At 45.6% G+C, this 26,859-nt stretch overlaps 1 protein-coding gene and 1 pseudogene across 1 annotated transcript in view; one reads left to right on the top strand and one right to left on the bottom strand.

The window, feature by feature from the left end:
- Positions 1–18,877, top strand: part of LOC136624998 (zinc finger protein 585A-like) — a 30,074-nt pseudogene extending 11,197 nt beyond the window's left edge.
- LOC136624336 (zinc finger protein 250-like) overlaps positions 1–26,859 on the bottom strand; it is a 325,143-nt gene that overhangs the window by 197,254 nt on the left and 101,030 nt on the right. The window lies entirely within an intron of this gene.

The following is a 26,859-nucleotide window of genomic DNA, read 5'->3' as shown; positions in this document are numbered from 1 at the left end:
AAATAAAAGTTAAATTTTAATACTAGTGGTTCCCTCGGTGATACTTCTCTGTGAATCCATTCTGGGAATTATTCTGTCACGGTGACTAATTGCTGTGTCCATCAATGAATGAAACAAGAGAAATTTTACTGTAAGTACAAAAATCTTGTTTTTGTCGGTATCATTGGGGACACAGCTGGAGACTTTTGGACATTCCAGAGCAGTTCATCAAGGTTGGAAAATTATGGAAGGACGTATGCAGTCAGTTTATCTAGTCTACCCAATATGATGACACAATCAATATGTTTTATCTGGTTAGCTTTCATCCCATCCTTATGGCCACTGCTGTATATAGTGTATCATTCCATACAGGTTATCAATATCTAAAGGCAGTTTATTAATCTTTATTGCTGTATCATTTCTGCTCCGCATGTGGTTGTATTGCTGTAATCCATCATATATATAAATAAATCTTTTAGTATATTATTACCTTTACGTTATGGTTTAGTTAGTATGGCTGACTCTGGAGTGCTATACATTCCTGATAAGTTATATAATATTAATATTCATCACATGTATTATCAGCTCCTCCTGTGCATTGCAGAGTATAAATACTAATTTATGGATTTTCTAATCTACTGGTTACTCTGTACTGGAGAAGAGTGACACTTCACCAGTGAATGGGGGTGGAGGCTTGGAGCATATATAGCTGCACTGGATCGTCTCATTCATTATGCTGTCAGTCCACCATCAGGGCTGCATGGCCATTATCTGATTATCCTTTAGGCTGCATTCAGACGAACGTATATCGGCTCGGTTTTCATGTGCAGGAAGGGGGAGGATGGAAGAGCCAGGAGCAGGAACTGAGCTCCCGCCCCCTCTCTACCTCCTCTCCGCCCCTCTGCACTATTTGCAATGGGGTAAGGCGGGGGAGGGGCCAAGTTCTGAGAATTAGCCCTGCCTCTCCCCATTGCAAATAGTGCAGAGGGGCGGAGAGGAGGCAGAGAGGGGGCGGGAGCTCAGTTCCTGCTCCTGGCTCTTCCATCCCCCCCCCCCCTGCACACGAGGACAACGTATATCGGCTCGGTGTGAAAACCGAGCCGATATATGATCGTCTGAATGCAGCCTAAGAATTAAATATTTTTCCTGCTGATTTAAAAAGCTCCTCATGAAACATCAACCATTATGATATGGAAAGGTGTGGAGTATTACAGTAAGTAGAGATACTTACCCTGCTGTAGCTGGCTCAATATAGTAGAGCCAGCATTATCAAACGCATTTAGCTGTGTGGTGTGGTTATTATCATCTATGCGACTTAGTTAGGTTGGGATGTTACAGCAAGCAGAGGTACTGACCTTTACTATAGCTCACTTAGTATTATTTAACCAGTATTTAGCTGTGCGGCATATTGGTATCATCTATGCAACCTGGCTAGGTTGGGGTATTACAGAAAACAGAGATACTGACTTCATTAAAGCTAGCTCAGTACAGCTTAGCCAGTATTATTTAGTCAATGTAGTTTAGTCCTATCTCTCATACATTGGATACTCTGAGGTGCGAATCCTTTCTAAACAGTAATAGGATTTGAATAGGTATTATATAGAATCAATTAAATTAACACCATGTTTGATCTCTATACCTTAATTCAGAGACCACTCATTATATAAGGGAGCGATTGTACTTGCTTTCTAAACCTCTTTATCTCTTCCTTTTAAGCTCAATTATGCTGATTTTGGGAGAGAGGTGGTAGGGTACAGTAGCCTCCAAGTTTTCAGTAATAAATATTGTTGGGGGTCTGTCAACGGAGACCAGTGCGAATGTTGCCTGAGTCCAAATTCAAAGGAGAATTATAATGAGTACTCATAGGTGAGAACCATAATAAGCCACTACACACACACAGTCTAGTGAATCAGAATGAGTTCTCCTTTATTGTTGAAGAATTGCTAGTTTTTATGCAAGATGAAAAGAAGGCATTTCCAAATGTTACCTGATACTAAGTTTCAAACTACTTTGCTGACCAAGTCCTCATTCCAACAGATTACAATATGGCTGTAAATCAAAAGCCTTCTAAACAAAAGGTATCAGCAAAACTGTGTGAAGTGGACATCAAACAGTTACATATGATCATAAAGATTCACTCCATACTGTCTGAGTACATACTTAATTACACCTCTTCCCAGACCAGGATGTAATCTTAAAAGTCCATTGTGTGTTAAGTTTAACCTTGTCTCCTAAGTCAATCGAATTTGCACATCAAAGAGGGGGCATTGTTTCTGAGTTGCACATAGAACTGGTTTAGCCACCTACTTAGTATTCAGTACATTCTGGTCAAGAGTTCAGAATTGTGATCAAAATGGCTGAATGAAATATAATTAATCATACATTTAGTATTTTTTTTTAAATCATCATCCAAATAAACGCTTGAATATACCTTTTTACATATGATTCTATATCCAAGTTCTATTAGCAACTTCTGGAATGTTTTACATATTTTTCATTTCCATAATACATAACATTATACAACCAAATAACCAATGTCACATTTATTACACTGTTTCCTTATCTTTCTTATGTTAGGTTATTAAAAATAGGATTAACCCCTAACAATATTATATAGTACAGACAGCAAACTTGAAAGCCAGTTAAGGCTGGATAGTGCGGAAACCTGACACTTAAAAGAACCAAGACTCAAACCCATATCCAGACTCTACTGTAGGAATGATGGGAGATGGGATAAAGAGAAAAACACTCAGAATGGAAATAGAATTTTTCCAAATGCGATAAAAACCCAAGAGGAGTAGAGTTTCCAGTCATCATTCTGGCTTGAATGACAGGTTCCTTAAATCCTCAGGCTGTCGAGATGGTGGCTTCAATTGTCAAGCTGATAACTGGAGTGTAGGCAAATTCCGGTGAAATAGGGGTTCCTGTAAGAGAAGATATTGAAGAGGAAGGCACCGCATAGAGTCGACGAGTAGGTCAATTAGATCTGCGTACAACGCCCTCTGGGATGAATCTGGGGTGGTAAGTATCATCAGAAGGCCTTTCATGTTGATATTCTTCTTGACGTCATCGGATTAGTGGAAAGGGGGAAAGACTTGTGAACTGGAATTTTGTCTATGAACTTAATAGAGCATCCTTTGCTTTAGCTTGGGGGTCCTTAGTCCTTTGTTCCCTCACCAGGTCTGGTGTAGCTGGAGAGCGGCATTGTTGAGCCGGCTTTGAAGGAGAGCTTGGTGAGCTTCATGGGAAATAGCAATGGATTTCTTTGTTATCTTGTGGCCTATCGGGTGAGGCAGCGCTGTAGGCCTCAGCTGTGGAGTTCTGATGGGAACTTTGAGTGGATAAGAATTCAGTGAGGTGCTTGGGTCGTGCCTTGGAAGTCTTGTGACAAGTCATCTCAAAGCTTAGATGTCGGTAAAAGAGGAGTGACCAAGCTGAGCTCAGAAGAAAGCAGCCATCTCTGTTTGCATCTCAGAGCTGTAGTAAGGATAGGAGAAACCTCAGCTATATCCTGAACTTATTGCAGTCATATCTGACGAAGGGGCCGCGTCCCCGAAACACGTAAAATATTGGCTGCCTTAACAAAGTAGAACGGGTAAAATCACCAATATTAATACCATTTTGTGAGAGTTGTGTCTCCAAGTCCACAAATTGTCATGGTAGCTCGTAGGATATAAAAGGGGAGACAGAGCTAACCTCAGAAGAAAGCAGAGATCTCGGTCCATAACCAGGCCACGCCCCCCAATGCAGGCCATTTCTTAAGGCTTTCACCGTGCAGGACAAATATTGCGGCATTCTAATAGCTCTGACATACATGGCAATACAAATATGGGGGGTTTTTTTCTTATTGGAAAATTGGTAAAATGTGTTTCTTTCAACTTTTAATATACTATTTTTTAACTGTTAATAAAACTTTATTAAGTCTAATTATTTAGTCCCCACGGGTAACTTAGATTTGTGATTAGCTGACTGCTAATGCTACATGCTGCTGTGCTTTCTTAATATTTATCCGGCAATCCTGAAGTGGGTAAAAGTCTAATACACAGGCACAGCGCTGTACATTGCAGAGTGGTGGCACCTGGTATTGCATCTTAATCCTTAGTCACATAGAAAGCTGCACAGAGGCCATGTGATGAGGAACAACGTCCGAGATGGAAGGAGAGGTCAGGATGCTCAGTACTTCACACAGCACACTGTCAGGAATGCTGGGAGTCAGACCCCCCCATACTGGGAATGATGCCCCCTCCATAGGAGAAGTATCAATATTTATGTGTAAGAGTGACCTCTAAAAACTCTTCATAACAACAGCAGTCTATAAAAAATAACATACAAAATATTACTGCATCCACATATATACAACTCTGTTACATGTACATCACACACATATTACACACTCGGCTCCGCTCCTCAGTCTCGCACACGCTCGGCTCCGCTCCTCAGTCTCGCACACGCTCGGCTCCGCTCCTCCGTCTCGCACACGCTCGGCTCCGCTCCTCCGTCTCGCACACGCTCGGCTCCGCTCCTCCGTCTCGCACACGTTCGGCTCCGCTCCCCCGCGCTCGGCTCCGCTCCTCCGTCTCTCGCGCGCGCTCGGCTCCGCTCCTCCGTCTCTCGCGCGCGCTCGGCTCCGCTCCTCCGTCTCTCGCGCGCGCTCGGCTCCGCTCCTCCGTCTCTCGCGCGCGCTCGGCTCCGCTCCTCCGTCTCTCACGCACGCTCGGCTCCGCTCCTCCGTCTCTCACGCACGCTCGGCTCCGCTCCTCCGTCTCACCCACGCTCGGCTCCGCTCCTCCGTCTCTCACACGCGCTCGGCTCCGCTCCTCCGTCTCACACGCGCTCGGCTCCGCTCCTCCGTCTCACACGCGCTCGGCTCCACTCCTCCGTCTCACACGCGCTCGGCTCCGCTCCTCCGTCTCACACGCGCTCGGCTCCACTCCTCCGTCTTACACGCGCTCGGCTCCACTCCTCCGTCTCACACGCGCTCGGCTCCACTCCTCCGTCTCACACGCGCTCGGCTCCGCTCCTCCATCTCTCACACCCTCGGCTCCCCTCCTCCGTCTCTCACACGCGCTCGGCTCCGCTCCTCAGTCTCGCACACGCTCGGCTCCGCTCCTCCGTCTCGCACGCGTTCGCCTCCGCTCCCCCGTCTCGCACGCGCTCGGCTCCGCTCCTCCGTCTCTCACACACGCTCGGCTCCGCTCCTCCGTCTCACACACGTTCGGCTCCGCTCCTCCGTCTCTCACACGCTCGGCTCCGCTCCTCCATCTCGCACACGCTCGGCTCCGCTCCTCCGTCTCGCACACGCTCGGCTCCGCTCCTCCGTCTCACACAAACGCTCGGCTCGGCTCCCCCGTCTCACACACACTTGGCTCTGCTCCATCCACTCTCTGAATACATCCTCACACAGCAGAGTCCTGAATCCTCTGAGCGGAGAGACCTGGTCATGTGACCCCCCTGTCTCCTCCCACACACTGATCACATGACGGTGAGATCATCACAGGTCCTGTAAGCACAGAACAACCCCACGGCTCCTGTCCGGCTGCAGGTGGAGGTATGTGGGGTCTCCAGTACTGGGGGGCAGGTATCATTAACCCCTTCAGCCCCGGCCTCGCCATGGATTTCCCCACATGTGACGTCTTTCTGCAGAACAAGTTAGATTTTACATTGACGTCATTTTGACTTCATATAACTTATTAACTGGTAATAAAGCGCCCCTCCAGGACAAAGATGGCGGCCGGCTTCTTTCGCTCCCTGCGGCGCGCTGTGTATTAGTAGGCGGTACATTAGGGCCGCTCTCACACAGACATTAGTAACGTGGTGTTTTCAGCGTTCTTACCGCCCCATCATTGTACTGGGTGATGAAGAGCATCAAAACGGACCACAAGACAGTAAACTACAACATGCAGCGTATGATTTAGCCCGTGTTGGAGGCGCCGCGTTAAGACGCTCGTCTGAGAAGCCCCAGTGAGATCAGTAGAAGCTCAGTACGGGTTTAGCGCAATGTTTCTAACGCCTATTAAACTGGTAAAAGTATCGCAGTCCGGCCATTGGAGCGTCCTGTTGCTATGGGTTACATCCTGTTGCTATTGGTTACATCCTGTATGATGTTACATTGTCTCGTCTTCTTCCCATTCAGGATCCTCGGCTGATATCTTCCATATCAGATAATTATCCTGATTGACCCGACAAGGATGGAGAGGAACCGGGACAAGATGGCGGAGAGTATATTCACCCTCACCCTAGAGATACTCTTCCAGCTTACAGGAGAGGTGAGAGATTATGAGGATGACGTCACATTCTATAGTTTTCTGTTGTTTTTCTGGTAAGATAGTGGAGACCCACCAGACCTATTATAAGGCAATGGAGTTTCTTGGGTTCCATTGATGTCTCTCATGTAAAGGACCTGGAATTTTGTTGTTCTGCCTCTATGCTGGAATAGAACTACAGAAATGAGGAACACCGATGTGAGGAGAACCTTAACCCCTTAGTGACCAAGCCTGTTTGCACCTTAATGACAGAGCCCCATTTTGGAAATCTGACGTGTCACTTTAAGATAGAATAACTCCGTAAAGGTTTTGCATCTCCAAGTAATTCTGACATTGTTTTTCTTTAATCACATATTCTACTTTCTTTAGGTGGTAAAAATAGACCAATAGAATTTGTGTATATTTATTAAAAGCGCCAAAATTTGGAAAATTGTAAAAAAAAAATTATTTTTTTCACATTTTCAATTGCAATATCTCAAATATGTGCAAACATACTGCACACATTTTTGATAAGATATATATTTCCATCTGTTTATGATAGAGAACCCCCGCAAATGAGCCCATTTGGAAAACTAGACCCCTTAACGAATTCCTCTAGGTGTGCGCTGCGTGGTTTGACCCCACAGGTTTTGAATGATTTCAAGCAAAATAGAAGGAAAAAAATTATGATTTTCATTTTTTGGCAATTGTGTCATTTTAAAAACAGTTTTCTTGTACAGCACACACATGAATGAAGACTTGCACCCCAAAATGGATCCCCCTGTTTGTCCTGTATTCAGAAACATACCCGTTGTAGCCCCCATCTACTTACAGGACACATGGCTAGGCCTGTAATAGAAGGAGCACCTGTTGGCTTTCAGGGCACAACGGAATAAATTCCAGGCCCCATTGCCCACTTGTAGAGAAAAAAAATTGACTCCCTAAAAAAACAATATCTCCCCCATCCTCATTTTTTGGCATTCCCCCCCAAATCTTAAATAAAAGTAATGATGTGAACTATGTGGTATTTCTGAAGACGGGGATAATTACGGAGGCTGGTTAGGATGGGCACATGGGGCAATAAAACCGGGTATGCCCCCTCCTCTCATGCTTTTTGGTAGGGTATTTCTTGACCTCAGCGGCAGGTATGGGGTGTAGAAAGTGGCGCTCTGTGAGGCTTCGTAAGCTTGATGAGGTGCGGCGGTCTCACACAGAGGGCGCTCAACAAGCTGCTCCTGGAACTGCATGAAGGTGAGCGTTCCCGGGGCTTCTTGTAAATTACGTATTACAGGCAGCTATCTGAATAATGCCGGGCTCACACGGGTGTATGTGGAATCCGCTTGTGGAGGCCTGCAGCGGATCCCAGCTGTGACCCTGCGTACGGCCACGTAATGTACTCACACAGGCAGTTATGCGCAGTACACTTCTTCTTGTTTTATATTTTCCGTGCCGTCGCTCAGCAATGATGCGGGTACCCGCAGCCCGTATACAATGTAGATGCATATGGGCTGCGGGTATATCCACGACCATGGAGCACAATGAGCTCTATGTCACGGATATCTGTGGTAAAATAAAACCTGTTGCGTTCTTTTTTTTTTCTGCGAGTGGATTACGTAATTCTGACCCATTAATGTGACTGGAATTGTGTAATCCAATGCATTTGATTGATCGGCGCATTACCACGGATCAAACGCATACAGAAGAAGCAGAAACCAAAAATGGCAACAGCACGCAAAATAAATTTACTGTCAGAGGTTTACGTGCCTATAATCAATACTCTGACCACATTAAATAATGCAAGGTTCTTGGCATATAATTTGATCAAATTACATTGGTCCATCTACCAACGTCCAGGTGACCAAGCTCAGATGGGTCCTAACACTATTACCAGGTGGTAAATGTCAGCCTGGGAAAGTTGGGTTCCTAACTCTCAGAATGCTCCTCTCTTGGGACTAAGCCTACAAATAAAACCAGGGAAGGTAGGATACCATTCATATGCTCCAGTAGGAGGTCACCTGGACGTTGGTAGCTCCATGTTGTTAGCTATCTCTGGGCACTGACAGCATGCAGCTATCATATCCATAGCCCACGTGGCTTTAATCACCGCATGATGCATGTTTTTATGTCCTCGGGGATTAAAGCCCACTTAACTAGTACATAAAAACACTATGAGCTGGTCACTAAAGCTTAATAACAGATGGACATAACTGGAGACATGAAGGACTCTGGGAATGTCTGCAGTGATATTTATGGATGTATCTCCCCATAAACAGGATTACACGGTAGTGAAGAAGACTTCTAGTGATGGCTGTCAGGCCCCGGTGTCTGATGGATGGGGAAGACCCCTGAGCCCAATCACAGGGCCTCCACCTCACCCTCTGATACCGGAGGAGATCAATGAGCAGAAGATCCTAGAACTCGCCAACAAGATGATTGAGCTGCTGACTGGAGAGGTGACGTTGCTGGGAATGCTGGGATATTATACAGTAACGCTATGGCGGTATAACGTGTCTGGGTGATGACGGTATCATTGTGTTGTCAGGTTCCTATAAGGTGTCAGGACGTCACTGTCTATTTCTCCATGGAGGAGTGGGAGTATTTAGACGGACACAAGGATCTGTACAAGGACGTCATGATGGAGGACCACCAGCCCCCCCTATCACCAGGTAATAGACAGGACTAAATCCACATGGCCTTTATTATTTGTATGTAGAGAATAAATTCAGTGGCTATCTGTGTTTTCTGCAGGTAGATCCAGTAAGAGAACAGCAGCGGAGAGATGTCCCCGGCCTCTTCTTCCACAGGATGATCAGGTAGTTGGAGAGAAGGTCTCATGAAATCCTCCCTCTGGTCTGTAGGACAGCTGGGAAGGTCTTGTGTTTAGTCTTATTATATGATTGATACTTGTGTAATGAGAAAGCTAGAGATGGCAGGATTACAGCCGACCGCAGACATTAGATCTTCACATCTTATCACTATTTTCTGGTTCTGGAGACTTCTGGTGGGAATAAAGAAGCAACAGGTTGGAGTTATACAGGAGACCTGCAGCTATTTGGCCCAGATCACTACTGCTGTCATGTCATTCCGGCTCCTCATACTAATTAATGACCTTTTCTGGCCATATAAAACCTTCCACACGACTTCTCCAACTGTGTGATGACTTTTACAATATTTATTTCACAGCTGGTGAAACCGGAGGAAGATCCGATCCCTATTGATGCTACAGAGACACATGTGAGGGGGGATCAGCTGTGTAAGGAGGAGATCCCTACAGATGACCCCCCAGGTGAGACTACATGTAGAGAAGAGTCTGTGTTGTCTGAGTTTTCTGTTGTATATAAAACATATCAAACAGTCGTATTCATACTGATACAATTAATAATGTAACACATGATACATCCGTGCAGGCCATGAAAACAGTGACCTCCATAGACGCAACCCAAACAATTACTGGAGGGAAAGGATTGGGATAGGGGAACATGCATACATGCTAAACACCATAGCAAACTGTACTGGAAATGGGACTTGAGAGCAGACCAATGATTGACAGTCACCAAAGCATTTACCTAGAATACCAACATGCATAAGTAGATGGAATAGCTGAAGTACGTACGAGGTATTGGTTCATGTTTTGGTGAAGATACTCCCTACTCTAACAAGATAACTTAGCCCCAGGAGTCCTGCCTACAAGTGGGGCGATTATCCCAATAGGGACGGACGATGCTGAAACCCAGGGGTCTGGTTTGCCCTAGATGGTAAGAGACAGGACACCGTTCACATGCACCAACAGACAAGGGACATCCACCTATAAACGGTAACTGATCACACCTCATGTCTGGTCACCTACACAGACACAAAACACGTCGCGGTACATACCAACAAACTGACAGAAACTCTACTCGCATAACTCATGCATACAGATATATAACAGAAGCTAGTACAAAGTGTCCTCACACTACAGAGAAAGAGCGTCAAACACCGAACCGTGGTAAAGGGAACCGTGTCAGGCATTACTCACCTGACAACACACATGACCTCAGATGTCTGGAGGCCGTAACTGCCCAAGGGGAAGGAAGAGAGGGCCCGCATAACATGCAGACGGGAATACAGGTGTCCAGAACATCCTCAGGGAACGTGGGAGAAACAGTTCAGACTAAGATCATGCATAACACCCAGCTCTGAGTGGGAATGAATAAATGAAGAAGGGGCTGGTATTTATGTGGAGCAGACCGGTGGTGATTGTCTAGTACGAGACTCCACACCATCAGCCAGCCAAATCAACCACATCAGCAGCCATGTACTTCTGGAAACCCAACAGAACCACACGTTCCAGGAGCACAAATGAGACAACAAGATTTTCCTTTTAAGGTTTAATCCAATGTTCCTCGCAGTATCCTGAAAATGTTCCAATATTCTACTTTTCTATCTTCTATACGTACATCCCACATAGGATAACTTACAGATATCACATGTGATCATACAGACCGCACATCGGATATTACAATTTATATATTCTTTAATTTGAAAATTATTTAACGTATCTGAAAACACTTTGGCTGAAGAAACACACAACTTTTTGATATGTTTGTAGTTGTCTTATTAATCCCCTGCCAGACGGTATTATTTGTGTATGCAGGTATCTTACTATATTTCTGGTACATGGGCCGCCCACGGATCTGTGATTGTATGATGTGGGGTGACTCCATTGTCATGCTCTTGTTATAAATGGTTGTTCACAGGAGATACGCATATACTGGGACTAAGGACTAAGTGTTGGTCTGAATCACACGATGGGGTATGCGGTTCTTCTCCAGTTTGAGACTCTCTGGTATTTATTATTGAGTATGGCCGTTTTCATACGTCTGAGAAAAGGTGCCGCTGAAGGGGCCGCACAGGGCTTCGGCCCCTTCAGCGCAAGCGCATCTAGTCCAGAGAGAAGGCAGCTTTGGTCGGCGCCATGGAGACGGGGACGCCAGCACCGGAGGGGGTAAGTGAATAACTTCTGTATGGCTCATATTTAATGCACGATATATATTACAAAGTGCATTAATATGGCCATACAGAAGTGTATAGACCCACTTGCTGTCGCGGGACAACCCCTTTAATCTTTTGTGCAGCAGGCGAAGCATACCTTTTCCTTAGATATTTGTCTAAATCTGCTTGGTTCTTGGAGGGTTTTGGCATATCAAGGACCTCTTTGCTTATTTTTCTGTTGGAATTCACAATTTTTAGATGTTCTGTAGAATTATGCGGTTCCCCGTGGTGATGCAAGGAGGTCTAATTATGCATTATTTGCATCTTGTTCTTCAGCAGCATCTGGACAATGCATGCTAAGGTGAAAAAAGTGGATGAGATTTATCAGAGCGAGTGTCTTTATCTGAGAGGGGGTGAGGTTCCACCACTTCCCTGAACCGCACTGACCCAGACCCAGCTAGGGGAAGAGGTGACTTGGGTGGTAAGGTGTTTTCGGGCCTCTAGCCTGCTTTCTCCTGCATGTCTCCTGGGTTTATGGCGTAAAAGGGGGGCTTCCTGTAGTGAGCCCGCTTTGCTGTGGTCTCTGGAGGGTTCGTGACAAGGGCCTCTCTCCGCTGACTGGTCTCTGCTTCTGGCTGCCAATATCGGGGCTTTGGCCTGTTTGTTAGAGGAGCTCACCACACTGTGAGGTGTTTCCTGCTGCTGGGAGGCCCACTGCAGTACTGGGATCCAGCCACGTGGGACCGTCAGCTAATTTAGTCCCCGTCTTCTCTGGCTGACTAGGCTGCAACTTTCAAGGTGCACCGAGTAGGCCGAGGGTCCTCTCTATTTGCTCCAGATGGCTCAGGGAGGATTCTGGTGCCGGAGGGGAGCGCTTCCGAGGGGCAAGGAAGCTGGATGGCCTCAGGTTAGCCACTTGTATGGAGCTCTTCTGCCGGCGCGTCTTCCTGCCTTGCTCACTAGGACACGTCCCCTCATTTCAACACTTTTAACCTCAGCTAACAGGTCTCCTCATTCAAGTCCAAACCGATAACATTATGACCGTCCCAAAAATAAATTAAGGCAGGACCTGCAGCTTGGTGGTTAAGGCAGAGGCAACAAAAATCTTTACATTGACCAAAGATCACCTTCAAGTGCTCTTGGTGGTCCATATTCCAGGTGTAGACAATTGGATAGCAGGTTTTACCATAGCGTCCATCCTGACAGCACACATGGAGGTTGCCCCACCTGGGGACAGGAAGAAGGAGAGTTCTTAAGGCCACTTCTCACCATCCATCTTCAGTGTTTCTTCCTGTCCCAATGGACACAGAGGGAAATCTCCGTGCCAAAGGGTGGTCACAGAGATTATACTCACCGAGGAAGTCCAGGATATGGCCCATCCAGAAGACCAAGAGGAGCAGTCAGGAGGCCATGGGGCCCGGGTCAGGTGCTCCTGCATCTCACACTTAGGTTCCAGCGTCTAGCGGCGGCCAACTCCCCATGATGACGTGGCGTCGCGTTCTGCACGATGTCAGATGCATGCTTCTGGCGGCGTCCCCGAGTACTAAGGTGCCAAATTCAAACTCCTATAAGTTTCCCTGCGGGATTCAGGCTCCACAACACCTCCAGAACGCCATGGACAGTGTGGATGGTGAAAAGGAGATTGTGCCAATTGTAAGTGATCCACTTGGACAAATCTAAAAGTGGTGGCTTTAGTATGTTGGTATAGTGGCTTCTATTTTTAGGAGGAAGCATTTAAAACTACAGGGGATAGGAAAAGGATTAAAAGATGCTCTTTATGTATTAAAAGGCTAGAGGATAGTGCAAAAAGCCTATTTGTCCAGAATGTACAGAAAAAATGGTGAAGGACGAGCAGCAGGATTTATTGCAAGTTATATGTGCTATGGTTCGGGAAGAAGTTCATGCGGTTTTCGCCGAACAGATATCAGATTCTCAGCCAGGAACCTCCAGGCAGGCTAAGAGAGCCCCGTACATGGGATTATGTAGTTTCTACACCTGAGCTATCTGAGGTGGACTATTTGGATGATGATTCGTCAGAATATTCAGCGCTCATAATAGCGAGAGAAAATATTATTTCTCCAACCAAGACTTGGACAAATTAATTTCAGCGGTAAGCTATACTATGGAGGTGATTGAAGTTCTTTAACCCAGATTCATACAGGATGAAATGTTTGGGGGTCTCTGATCCCAACGGAAAAAGTGCTTCTCAGTGAATGAAAACCTACAGAAGCTCATTACAGAGGAATGGCATATGGCAAAAAGGGGCCTATCCATTCCTGGGGAGTTTCAGGAAAGACTCCTGTTTGCATTAGAGGATACGGTGCTGTGGGATTCAATCCCAAAAGTAGATGTGTAGGTAGAAAAGCTTGTCAGGAAAACTTTCCTTCCATTTGAGGATGCTTCTCAGCTTAAAGACCCAATGGATAGAAAGATTCCTTAATCCCTTAAGGACCAAGCTGTTTTGTACCTTAAGGATCAGACACTTTTTAGGGATTTTACCCATGTGGCGGTTTTACTGCTCCATTTTTTCTCCTTTTAGCTACCAAAATTATTTTTGCTGCATTTTTTTTCCGTGACATATAGGACTATTTTTTTAATATCTTTTTCACTGACTTTTTTTCCCGTTTTTTAGTTTTATTTGGGGTAAAATGCTAAAAAAAATGATTTTTTTAACATTTAAAGTTTTTAAAAAATTATTTTTATATTTACACTAAAATAAAGTATGGGAATGGGTTCCTCTATTTATTTCGGACGTTTTGATATATAGTATGTATGGTTTTGGTTTACAGGGCGCATACGGCGACGGTTTTTGTTGGTGTCTGCTTTGTGTTATTCTCTTTCTTTTGTATGTATTGTTGTTTTATTCTGTTGTTTTGTTTTACTTATGTATGTAATTGTGTTTTTTACTATCTATGTCCCCCATGACGTCACATAAGACCTCTGGGGGACATTCACTTTTTTTTTTTTTTTAACTTTATTTGACACTTTCCCACTATAGCTAGGGCGTCCATAGGAGCCCTAGTTATAGGGGAAAGCAACCCCTGTGGTGACATTAGTCACCTGCAGAGCTGCCAGGGTCTAAGTCTGACCCTCCAGCTCTGCAGTAGCAGGGAATCCCGGGAGGTCACATGACCCCCGAGGCTCCCGTAGTGAAAATACTTCTTACTTTCACTTTGCCCATACAGTGCTCATTGAGCACTGTATATCGGGGAAGCAGAAGGCACGAAGGGTTAAAAACCCCTCCTGCCTTCTGCTCCAGGTTATCAGCTGATAACCCGTTCCTGACTCTGACTGATTGCAGAGGCAGGAGACTTAGAGCACCGCCGTATTTTTTCTATCGGCGGTCCTCTAAGCCCAGAACAAGCTGCCGTATATATACAGTGGCTGGTCCTAAATGGGTTAAAAGAGCTTGGGAGTCGTCAGCTACCAAAATAGAGTCCAATATAGCAGCTACATCAGTAGCGAGATCCAAGTACCTATGGCTTGACCAGTTAAAGTATCACCTACAACAAAAAACATCCAGAGAAGAAATTCTAGAGTGCATCCCTCTACGTAAGAAGTCTACAGCCTTTCTAGCCAACACTTCGGCCTAGTCCGTGAGATTTGCTGCGCGAAATCCTGGGTTAGGAAACTCCGCTAGAAGAGCGTTATGGCTTAGAGCCTGGTCGGGAGACACGTTGTCCAAAGACAGATTGTGCGCAATTCTCTTCCAGGGTAAATACCTATTTGGCCCGGTCCTAGATAAGATCCCGGAGAAGGCAGGTGATGGGAAAAAGGGTTTCCCAACAGACTACCTGCCAAGAAAAGCTTCAACCTTCCGAAGCGAATCTTACCAACCTAGAGGGAAAAGCAAAGGGAAAATGGGCAGGTGGTCTTTTCCCCCTAAATCCAAACCTAGATATAACTAGATAAATACTCTGCATCATACTGGATTTTGACAATCTTCTTTCTGAAGACCTGCCAGAGGCATGTCTTTAATATGCAAGTGATCATGGCGGCACTGAAATCCCTCAGAAGCCCCTGGCTGCCATGATACCCAGATGACACCTCATTGATTTAGTCGCATGGGGGCTTTTGTGATATTTAAATCCCAAAAAGGGACATTAAGATGCCGATGTCAGAACTCATAGTGGCATTTAAAGGGTGAACAGCCATGATCAGAGATCACAGCTGTTGTTGGCTGATTACTGCTAACCACTGTGTATGGATCAGGATCACTTCCTGAGCTCACTGGATATGCAGTGGACAGCTATATATGTTCTAACTCCACAGGGTATGTGCAGTTGAGATGTATATATCTTATGTGTGTAACAAAAGGGGTTAAAATAAAGCCGCTATTTGGAGTACTCCGTACGTAAATACTGAGCTTCAATGGAGAGATGAAAAATACAAAAAAGTAAGTTTATTCGTTAAAAAATCATTGGTCTTTTAGGATGTTTGTCAGTAGATTAGATGCTCCTTGAATTATTGTGGCTTCTGTGAATTTTGATACATGCCTAACAATTTGTATGAACATTTTTTTCTTATACAAATGTCATAAACTAGCTATCAGTAGAATTTAAATGTTATATTAAAAAATATTAAAATCCTTTTGTTCTTGGCAGATGACGACACCAGGAGCTCAGAGGGACATTTAATATCAACAGATTGTATAATGGAAGATCATAGTATCATACAAGATGCATATGAAGAGTCTGCCATTGTCCCAAATATACCCCTCGCACTTGACAGCAAAGATCTATCCTGTGATCCTTCTAAACAGGTTCCATCTTCGGATTCATTGCAGGATGTTAAACAAAATAATACTTACAGAAAAGATGTTGAACATCACAGAACTCATACAAGGGAGAGGTCATATTCATGTTTAGAATGTGGGAAATGTTTTTACCAGAAATTACACCTTGTTGCACATTGTAGAATTCACACCGGAGAGAAGCCATTTTCATGTTCAGAATGTGGGAAAAGTTTTTACTGGAAATCAAAACTTGTTATACATCAGAGAATTCACACAGGAGAGAAGCCCTATTCATGTTCTGATTGTGGGAAATCTTTTAAGCAAAAATCAAGTCTTGAGAAACATGAGAGAATTCACACAGGGGGCAAGATTTATTCATGCTCAGAATGTAAGAAACATTTTAACCATAAAAATAGTCTTGTGGAACATGAGAGAATTCACACAGGGGAGAAACAACATTCATGCTCTTATTGTGGAAAATATTTTACGCAGAAATCAAGTCTTGTTATACATCAGAGAATTCACACAGGAGAGAAGCCATATTCGTGTTCAGAATGTGAGAAATGCTTTAACCATAAATCAGATCTTGTTAAACATCAGATAATTCACACAGGGGTGAAAGAATATTCATGTTCAGAATGTGGGAAATCTTTTAGAGATAAATCAAGTCTTGTGGAACATCAGAGAATTCACACAGGTGAGAAGCCATATTTGTGTTCAGAATGTGGGAAATGTTTTAACCATAAATCAAATCTTATGAAGCATAAGAGAATTCACACAGGGGAAAAGCAATATTCATGTTCAGAATGTGGGAAATGTTTTAAAGATAAATCAACTCTTAAGGAACATCAGAGAATTCACACAGGTGAGAAACCATATTCATGTTCAGAATGTGGGAAATCCTTTAACCAAAAATCAAGTCTTGTGAATCATAAGAGAATACACACAGGGGAGAAGCCATATTTATGTTCAGAATGTGGGAAATGGTTCAACCAAAAATCAAGTCTTGTGGCACATCAGAGAATTCACACAGGTGTGAAGCCATTTTCATGTTCAGAATGTGGGAAATGTTTTATCCAAACATCAGGTCTTGTGGCACATCAGAGAATTCACACAGGGGAGAATTCATATTTATGTTCTGAATCTGGAAAATATTTTAAGTGCAAAGAAAAGCTCGTTAAACATCAAAGAAATCACACAGGGGAGAAACTATAAAGCTGGCTTTACACAGGGTGGATTTGTCGTGGAATTTCCCAGCGGCAAATCCACCTGCGGCCCCTAATTCTGTGGTTAACCAGCCAAAGTTGGTACTATGGTGCTGATCTCTGGGATGCAGCATGTCAATTCTTTTCTTTTTTCCATTGCGGCCTGCTCTCCCATAGAAGGATTTGAAGCTGGGGCTTATCCTGCGGAAATCTCACAGTTTTTTGCAGTGGCAAAACCGAAAGATTTCCACGGTGAAACCGACCTGTGGGAGCCCAGCATTATTGTCCTGAATGTGGGAAATATTTACACCGAAATCAGATCTTCTTAGACATCAGAGAAGTCACACAGGGGAGAAACCATTTTGATTTTCTGAATTTTGGGAATATTTTACTTGGAAATCAAATCTTGTTAACTATGAAAAAACACAACGTACGGAAAAACTGTTTTAATGCTTTGAATTTGGCAAATGCTGCACTCATAAATCTCATTTGTTACACAGCAAATAACTAAGCTGCCATTTTCTTTATTTATTGATAGCAGAAAAAAAAGTCCAACATTAAAAGTCAGTGATCTTTTGACACTTTCAGCAAAAGGTTAAATTGTTCATGAGGATTCATGCATAAATGGGAAGTTTGAGAAATCTATAGCACAGATAACACTGACCTGGGGATTTCCCAACACACTTTCAAGGACCATAAAACCTTCACATCTTTATCAGTGACTATTTTAAAATGTTTGTATTTCTGTTGTATTATTTTAAGTGCAAATTAATCACATCCATGTCTGTGCCTTGTCATAATTATGTTTGTGTAAACATACATGCCTCTTTGGATCTATTTAATTTAAGCTGGAGAAAAGAACCCTCCATAGGTTCGAAAGCTCGCATTAACATCAAATATTTTTGTTAGCCATTAAAAGGTCACATAACTGCAAGATTACTTGGTTTCTCTTTCTGGGAACAATCACATTTTAAGTCAAAGTGAAGTCACATGTATTACAAGATGATAAAGAAATGTGTGAGGCAAACCTAAGATTTCCTGTCCTCCATTTTTTTGTCTTGTGCTCTTCTTACAGCTTCTTACTGTCTTTCATTAGCTCATATTATTCTGTTATAAGAACGCAAGGCCGTCTTACAGAAGTTTCATGTGAAATAGTTCCAATCATCCTGAGAAAAGTCCTGCTTCTAACTAAGGCATCATGCCCACAGTCGGGTCAGATTCCGACTGCGAAATACCCCCCCAGAGACTCTATACTCACCTATCTAGTTCCGCGGCAAGCCAGCGCGCAAGCACAGTGCAGTGCATGACGCGCCGGCGCTGGCTTGTGACACAGATTCCCACGATACTTCCGATGTGCTCTCCACAGAAGTATCACAGGATGGACAGCTTCCATTGACTGCAATGGAACCCGTCTGTGCAATTTTTCTGCACAAAATAGAACATGCTGTATATCTCCACTGCAAGCAGAAAATCGTAGTTGATTTCCGTTCGTGGCCAGGGGAGAATCATTTAACATAGCATGTCTATGGACGGTTATTGCTACGGAATTCGTGGTGGGCACCTGGCGATAATCCATTGGTGGGAATTAGCCCTAAGACGTCATTGTTAAAAGTACAGCAAGAACCCCTTTATTACGCGGCCCCTTCTTTTTCTCCATTTTTGTTTTTTCGCCCCCCATTTAAAAAAATCATAACTTTTTTATTTATCCTTCGACGTCACTGTATGAAGGCTTGTTTTTAGTGTAGAGTAAAATGGAAAAAAAATGACATTCTGCCATCTTTCAGTGCAACTTGTTTCTATGATGCACAAACTGCAATAAAAATGATACCAAATATGTATTTTTCCTTTATGATTTTCAAAAATATTGGGTATCAGCGCCTCATATTTCTCAGAGATTTCAATATTGATGCATGATGAACAAACTCACCTGGTGCTCAGCGGGACTCCCGACCTGAGAGCCCGCTGGCACCCGATATTCACGATCGCTTGTAAACCACCCTGGGTTCCAGATCCAAATTCCGGAGAGCCGACTAAGGGATACAGCGCACCACGGGCTGTGATACACAGTAGAAATCCGAAAAAAAACAAAAAATCCCTGCGCTCACGGATCCCAAGGATACACTGTAGGACTCTGCAGTCCATATAATACTTCTTTATTTTACATGTAACGTGTTTCGGCAAGTTCCTAAGCTTGCCCTTTTCAAGCATAACATAAGTTAAGGGCACGACAGGGTCATGGGAAACCCGCCACTCAAGGGGTTAAAGCACTTTGAAGCAAATATAAATAGTATTCATAAACCCATCTAGTTTTTATTATATTAATATATATAAATAATTCTAAAAATTAAGTATCAATGTATAAAATTTTAAATATATTAGGCTCATTAAAAATAGATAATATATTAAATAAGTAATAGGATGTATAATATAATTTCATGATATAATTTTATAATAATAAACCATAAATTGTCTTATAAAATCTTGATTGTTTAGTTATTATAAAAGTGTGTAAAATTACCAATATAAGACGGGGATATAAACCTTTTATATTTTTTCTAGTACTTCATTTAATCCCAAACAATATACAATATAAAGAATAATTCACAACACTCCAGAAGGATCCCATCGATACCATAAAAAAATCCCTTGTCGCGTTAATACAGAATGGTATTGTTAGGGGGTCTTTGAACAGACCATTCAGCTGATGCTGTCCGCTTCCCAATCAGTTTAGATATGAGTACTCATAGACGATGCAAATTGACGACCACATATGACATGCGATGCCAAGAAGCGAAGTGAGTTTATTTGGAAAGTACAGAATATATATATAGAAAAATTGCTTGCGTAAAATTTAATCACTGGGCATGTCCAAGGTTGCTGGACATCTGGAGAAAACAGTTAATAATACTTCTTTCAAAAGACATCTGCTACAAGAACAATATATCAACATTCCGCAATAAGTTTTATCAAAGCAAAAGTATCATTGACCATGTTCCCAGAACGGGATGACATAGGAGGACAGATAATTCATGTGAGAACAAGATTAGAGAGAGAAAGTCGGATATTAGTACAAGGAAATTAAATGTATTTTCTCTTATTTATTTGAGAAAGAGGGAAAACTAGAATTAACCCCTCACAGTATTGAGACTAATAGTATTACTAAAACAGAAGGAAAATGTATACTACAAATTGAAAACGAAACACCATATTTCCACCATTTCCCAAAAATCCATAAAAATAGTCAAGACCCCCCTGGTAGGCCCATAATTACAGGTTTCAATTCTGTCACAAGTAGACTCTGAGTATGTAGATAGACAACTTCAAAAATACATGCGGAGCCTCCCTACATATTTAAAGTATTCTGGCCACTTAATCGACTTATTGACTGAAATAAAATGGAAAGAGTCCTACATTTGGTGCTCATTAGATGTGGAGGCTCTATATTCGAGCATCCCGCATAAAAGGAATACAAGCCATACAAGAACCATTATTGCAAGACCCGCTGATGCCCAGCCAGCAAGCTCAATTCATTTCCGATGCTATTTTAATTACTCTAAATAACAATTATTTCACTTTCAATAACAAATTCCTCAAGCAAGAACGAGGGACGGCGATGGGTTGTAACTTTGCACCTACGTATGCAAACCTATATGTAGGACAGTTCGAAAAAGATACGTTTTTAGATGGACAGATAATATTTCACAAAAGATTCATAGATGACATCATAATTATTTGGGAGGGGGAGAGGAAGGGATTAGAATAGAGATGAGCGAATGTACTCGTCCGAGCTTGATGCTCGGGCGAATATTAGGGTGTTCGGGATGCTCGTTACTCGTAACGAGTACCACGCGATGTTCGGGTTACTTTCACTTTCATCTCTGAGACGTTAGCGCGCTTTTCTGGCCAATTGAAAGACAGGGAAGGCATTACAACTTCCCCCTGTGACGTTCAAGCCCTATACCACCCCCCTGCTGTGAGTGGCTGGGGAGATCAGGTGTCACCCGAGTATAAAAGTCGGCCCCTCCCGCGGCTCGCCTCAGATGGGTTGTGACAGAGATCAGGGACAGTGGTATCGTGTTGGAGCTGCTGTAGGGAGAGCGTTAGGAGTTAGTGTAGGCTTCAAGAACCCCAACGGTCCTTCTTAGGGCCACATCTAACCTTGTGCAGTACTGTGGAGGCTGCCTTTTGCAGTGGTGCACTTTTTTTTTTTTTTTCCAAATCGGCCGTGCAGAGCATTGCGCCCTGCAGTAATACTACAGGGACAGAAGTGGTGGTTAGGCAGGGAGAGTGTTAGGAGTTAGTGTAGGCTTCAAGAACCCCAACGGTCCTTCTTAGGGCCACATCTAACCGTGTGCAGTACTGTGGAGGCTGCTGTTAGCAGTGTTGCACGTTTTTTTTTTTTTCCAAATCGGCCGTGCAGAGCATTGCGCCCTGCAGTAATACTACAGGGATAGAACTGTGTAGGCAGGGCCAGAAGACATATTTTATTGATTGAATATAGGCAGTGGGCCTTTCCTTTAAAAAAAAAGGGCAAAAATTCTATTTGGCCTGCCTCTGACAGTCCTCAGTGTTCTGGGTACGTGTGTGCTGGGTGGAGAACGTAACAAAAATCATACGCAGCCAGCTAAGTTTAACAGCAGGCTTGCGCCAATTTATTTCCTGGCTGGGAAATCACCGCTCTGCTGCAGTTAATAACTGTGCAACACTGCAGTTCTGTGACACACTGCAGGGCCACAACACATGTATTATTGATTGAATATACGCAGTGGGCCAGTCCTTTAAAAAACAAGGGCAACTATTCTATTTGGCCTGCAGGCTTGCGCCAATTTATTTCCTGGCTGGGAAATCACCGCTCTGCTGTAGTTAATAACTGTGCAACACTGCAGTTCTGTGACACACTGCAGGGCCACAACACATGTATTATTGATTGAATATACGCAGTGGGCCTTTCCTTTAAAAATAAAGGGCAACTATTCTATTTGGCCTGCCTCTGACGGTCCTCAGCGTTCTGGGTACGTGTGTGCTGGGTGGAGAACGTAACAAAAATTATACGCAGCCAGCTAAGTTTAACAGCAGGCTTGCGCCAATTTATTTCCTGGCTGGGAAATCACCGCTCTGCTGTAGTTAATAACTGTGCAACACTGCAGTTCTGTGACACACTGCAGGGCCACAACACATGTATTATTGATTGAATATACGCAGTGGGCCTTTCCTTTAAAAAAAAAAGGGCAAAAATTCTATTTGGCCTGCAGGCTTGCGCCAATTTATTTCCTGGCTGGGAAATCAAATCACTGGTAATACAGCATGCTGAGGGGTAGGGGTAGGCCTAGAGGACGTGGACGCGGCCGAGGACGCGGAGGTCCAAGTCAGGGTGTGGGCACAAGCCGAACTCCTGATCCAGGTGTATCGCAGCCGACTGCTGCGCGATTAGGAGAGAGGCACGTTTCTGGCGTCCCCACATTCATCGCACAATTAATGGGTCCACGCGGGAGACCTTTATTAGAAAATGAGCAGTGTGAGCAGGTCCTGTCGTGGATGGCAGAAAGTGCTTTGAGCGACCTATCGTCCACCCACAGTTCTGCGCCGTCCAGTGCTGCAAATCCGAATCCTCTGGCTGCTGCTCCTCCTTCCTCCCAGCCTCCTCACTCCACTACAATGACACATGCTCAGGAGCGGGAAGACTCCCAGGAACTGTTCTCGGGCCCCTGCTCAGATTGGGCAGCAGTGGTTCCTCTCCCACCAGAGGAGTTTATCGTCACTGATGCCCAACCATTGGAAAGTTCCCGGGGTGCGGGGGATGAGGCTGGGGACTTCCGGCAACTGTCTCAAGACCTTTCAGTGGGTGAGGAGGACGATGACGATGAGACACAGTTGTCTATCGGTGAGGTAGTAGTAAGGGCAGTAAGTCCGAGGGAGGAGCGCACAGAGGATTCTGAGGAAGAGCAGCAGGACGATGAGGTGACTGACCACACCTGGTTTGCAACGCCTACTCAGGACAGGTCTTCAGAGGGGGAGGCAAGGGCAGCAGCAGGGCAGGTTGCAAGAGGCAGTGCGGTGTCCAGGGGTAGAGGCAGGGCCAGACCGAATAATCCACCAACTGTTTCCCAAAGCGCACCCTCGCGCCATGCCACCCTGCAGAGGCCGAGGTGCTCTAAGGTCTGGCAGTTTTTCACAGAGACGCCTGACGACCGACGAACAGTGGTGTGCAACCTTTGTCGCGCCAAGATCAGCCGGGGAGCCACCACCAACAGCCTCACCACCACCAGCATGCACAGACATATGATGGCCAAGCACCCCACAAGGTGGGACAAAGGCCGTTCACCGCCTCCGGTTTGCACCGCTGCCTCTCCCCCTGTGCCCCAACCTGCCACTGAGATCCAACCCCCCTCTGAGGACACAGGCACTACCGTCTCCTGGCCTGCACCCACACCCTCACCTCCGCTGTCCTCGGCCCCATCCACCAATGTCTCGCACCGCACCGTCCAGCCGTCGCTAGCGCAAGTGTTTGAGCGCAAGCGCAAGTACGCCGCCACGCACCCACACGCTCAAGCGTTAACCGTCCACATAGCCAAATTTATCAGCCTTGAGATGCTGCGGTATAGGGTTGTGGAAACGGAGTCCTTCAAAAGTATGATGGCGGCGGCGGCCCCGCGCTACTCAGTTCCCAGTCGCCACTACTTTTCCCGATGTGCCGTCCCAGCCCTGCACGACCACGTCTCCCGCAACATTGTACGCGCCCTCACAAACGCGGTTACTGCCAAGGTCCACTTAACAACGGACACGTGGACAAGCACAGGCGGGCAGGGCCACTACATCTCCCTGACGGCACATTGGGTGAATTTAGTGGAGGCTGGGACAGAGTCAGAGCCTGGGACCGCTCACGTCCTACCCACCCCCAGAATTGCGGGCCCCAGCTCAGTGGTGGTATCTTCGGCGGTGTATGCTTCCTCCACTAAAGCACCCTCCTCCTCCTCCTCCTCCGCAACCTCTGTCTCGCAATCTAGATGTGTCAGCAGCAGCAGGACGTCGCCAGCAGTCGGTGTCGCGCGGCATGGCGGCACAGCGGTGGGCAAGCGTCAGCAGGCCGTGCTGAAACTACTCAGCTTAGGAGATAAGAGGCACACGGCCCACGAACTGCTGCGGGGTCTAACAGAGCAGACCGACCGTTGGCTTGCGCCGCTGAGCCTCCAACCGGGCATGGTCGTGTGTGACAACGGGCGTAATCTGGTGGCGGCTCTGCAGCTCGGCAGCCTCACGCACGTGCCATGCCTGGCCCACGTCTTTAATTTGGTGGTTCAGCGCTTTCTGAAAAGCTACCCACACTTGTCAGACCTGCTCGGAAAGGTGCGCCGGCTCTGCGCACATTTCCGCAAGTCCCACACGGACGCTGCCACCCTGCGCACCCTGCAACATCGGTTTAATCTGCCAGTGCACCGACTGCTGTGCGACATGCCCACACGGTGGAACTCTACGCTCCACATGTTGGCCAGGCTCTATGAGCAGCGTAGAGCTATAGTGGAATACCAACTCCAACATGGGCGGCGCAGTGGGAGTCAGCCTCCTCAATTATTTTCAGAAGAGTGGGCCTGGTTGGCAGACATCTGCCAGGTCCTTGGAAACTTTGAGGAGTCTACCCAGGTGGTGAGCAGCGATGCTGCAATCATTAGCGTCACCATTCCTCTGCTATGCCTCTTGAGAAGTTCCCTGCAAAGCATAAAGGCAGATGCTTTGCGCTCGGAAACAGAGGCGGGGGAAGACAGTATGTCGCTGGATAGTCAGAGCACCCTCCTGTCTATATCTCAGCGCGTTGAGGAGGAGGAGGAGGAGCATGAGGAGGATGAGGAGGAGGGGGAAGAGACAGCTTGGCCCACTGCTGATGGTACCCATGCTGCTTGCCTGTCATCCTTTCAGCGTGTATGGCCTGAGGAGGAGGAGGAGGAGGAGGAGGAGGAGGATCCTGAAAGTGATCTTCCTAGTGAAGACAGCCATGTGTTGCGTACAGGTACCCTGGCACACATGGCTGACTTCATGTTAGGATGCCTTTCTCGTGACCCTTGCGTTGCACGCATTCTGGCCACTACGGATTACTGGGTGTACACACTGCTCGACCCACGGTATAAGGAGAACCTTTCCACTCTCATTCCCAAAGAGGAAAGGGGTTCGAGAGTGTTGCTATACCACAGGACCCTGGTGGACAAGCTGATGGTAAAATTCCCATCCGACAGCGCTAGTGGCAGAAGGCGCAGTTTCGAGGGCCAGGTAGCAGGGAGGTGCGGAGATCGAGCAGCATGTACAGCACAGGCAGTGCAACACTCTTTAAGACCCTGGACAGCTTAATGGCTCCCCAGCAAGACTGTGTCACCGCTCCCCAGTCAAGGCTGAGTCGGCGGGAGCACTGTAAAAGGATGGTGAGGGAGTACGTAGCCGATCGCACGACCGTCCTCCGTGACGCCTCTGCCACCTACAACTACTGGGTGTCGAAGCTGGACACGTGGCCTGAACTCGCGCTGTATGCCCTGGAGGTGCTTGCTTGTCCTGCGGCTAGCGTCTTGTCAGAGAGGGTGTTTAGTGCGGCTGGGGGAATCATCACAGATAAGCGTACACGCCTGTCAACCAACAGTGCCGACAGGCTTACACTCATCAAGATGAACAAAGCGTGGATTTCCCCAGACTTCTCTTCTCCACCAGCGGACAGCAGCGATACCTAAGCAATACGTAAGCTGCACCCGCGGATGGAAGCATCGTTCTCTATCACCATCCAAAACGGGGACATTTCTGCTTCATCAATCTGTGTATAATATTCCTCCTCCTCCTCCTGCTCCTCCTCCTGAAACCTCACGTAATCACGCCGAACGGGCAATTTTTCTTAGGGCCACAAGGCTCACTCATATAATTTTTCTAAACAATTTTTATACGTTTCAATGCTCTTAAAAGCGTTGAAACTTTAACTTGAACCAATTTTTCGTTAAACTGGGCTGCCTCCAGGCCTAGTTACCACTTAAGCCACATTAACCAAAGCGATTAATGGATTTCACCTGCCATCTTGGTTGGGCATGGCCAATTTTTTCTGAGGTACATTAGTACTGTTGGTACACCAATTTTTTTGGGCCCTCACCTACAGTGTAATCATAGTAATTTCTATGTTCTTCGCCTGCACTCATGGTACAGAAAGGTGTGTGGGGTTGGCCTACACTTTAGCTACATAAATGTAACTGGGGCCTTGTCTATACTGCAGCTACTGAAATGTGAAAGAGACTGTTATCTCCCTAAACTGCTGCAATGGGAATGTTACTGGGGCCTGTCTTGACTGCTACTATTACTGAAATGGAACTAAGACTGCGCTCCCCCTATACTGCTGCTAGTGATATGTTAGTGGGGCCTGTCCCTAATGCTACCGCTGAAATGTTAATAATTCTGGGCTCTGCCTATACCGCTGCTAATGGTATGTCACTGGGGTGTGGAAACAGAGGCTTCACAAAGACATGATGGCGGCGAGGCCATTTCCCACCAACGCTGTTACTGTTAAGGTGCATATAACCACGGACACGTGGAGAGGACACATAGTGCCTCCAAAACATCCCCCTCCTCCTCCAACAATGAAAACATTCTTGGCAAATGCCTTTGCATTGGTCCGTCTGGTGGCAGTCCAAGAATTTCACCTTTAACGACACAACAAGAGAGCACCACCACCATCCCCCGCCACGGCCCACTTAATCCTGGCCAC

This window comes from Eleutherodactylus coqui, chromosome 4 (genome assembly GCF_035609145.1).
Source record: "Eleutherodactylus coqui strain aEleCoq1 chromosome 4, aEleCoq1.hap1, whole genome shotgun sequence".
In the NCBI taxonomy this organism is placed as follows: domain Eukaryota; kingdom Metazoa; phylum Chordata; class Amphibia; order Anura; family Eleutherodactylidae; genus Eleutherodactylus; species Eleutherodactylus coqui.
Note: the sequence above shows the minus strand (reverse complement) of the source record. Positions and strands in the feature narration are given on the sequence as shown.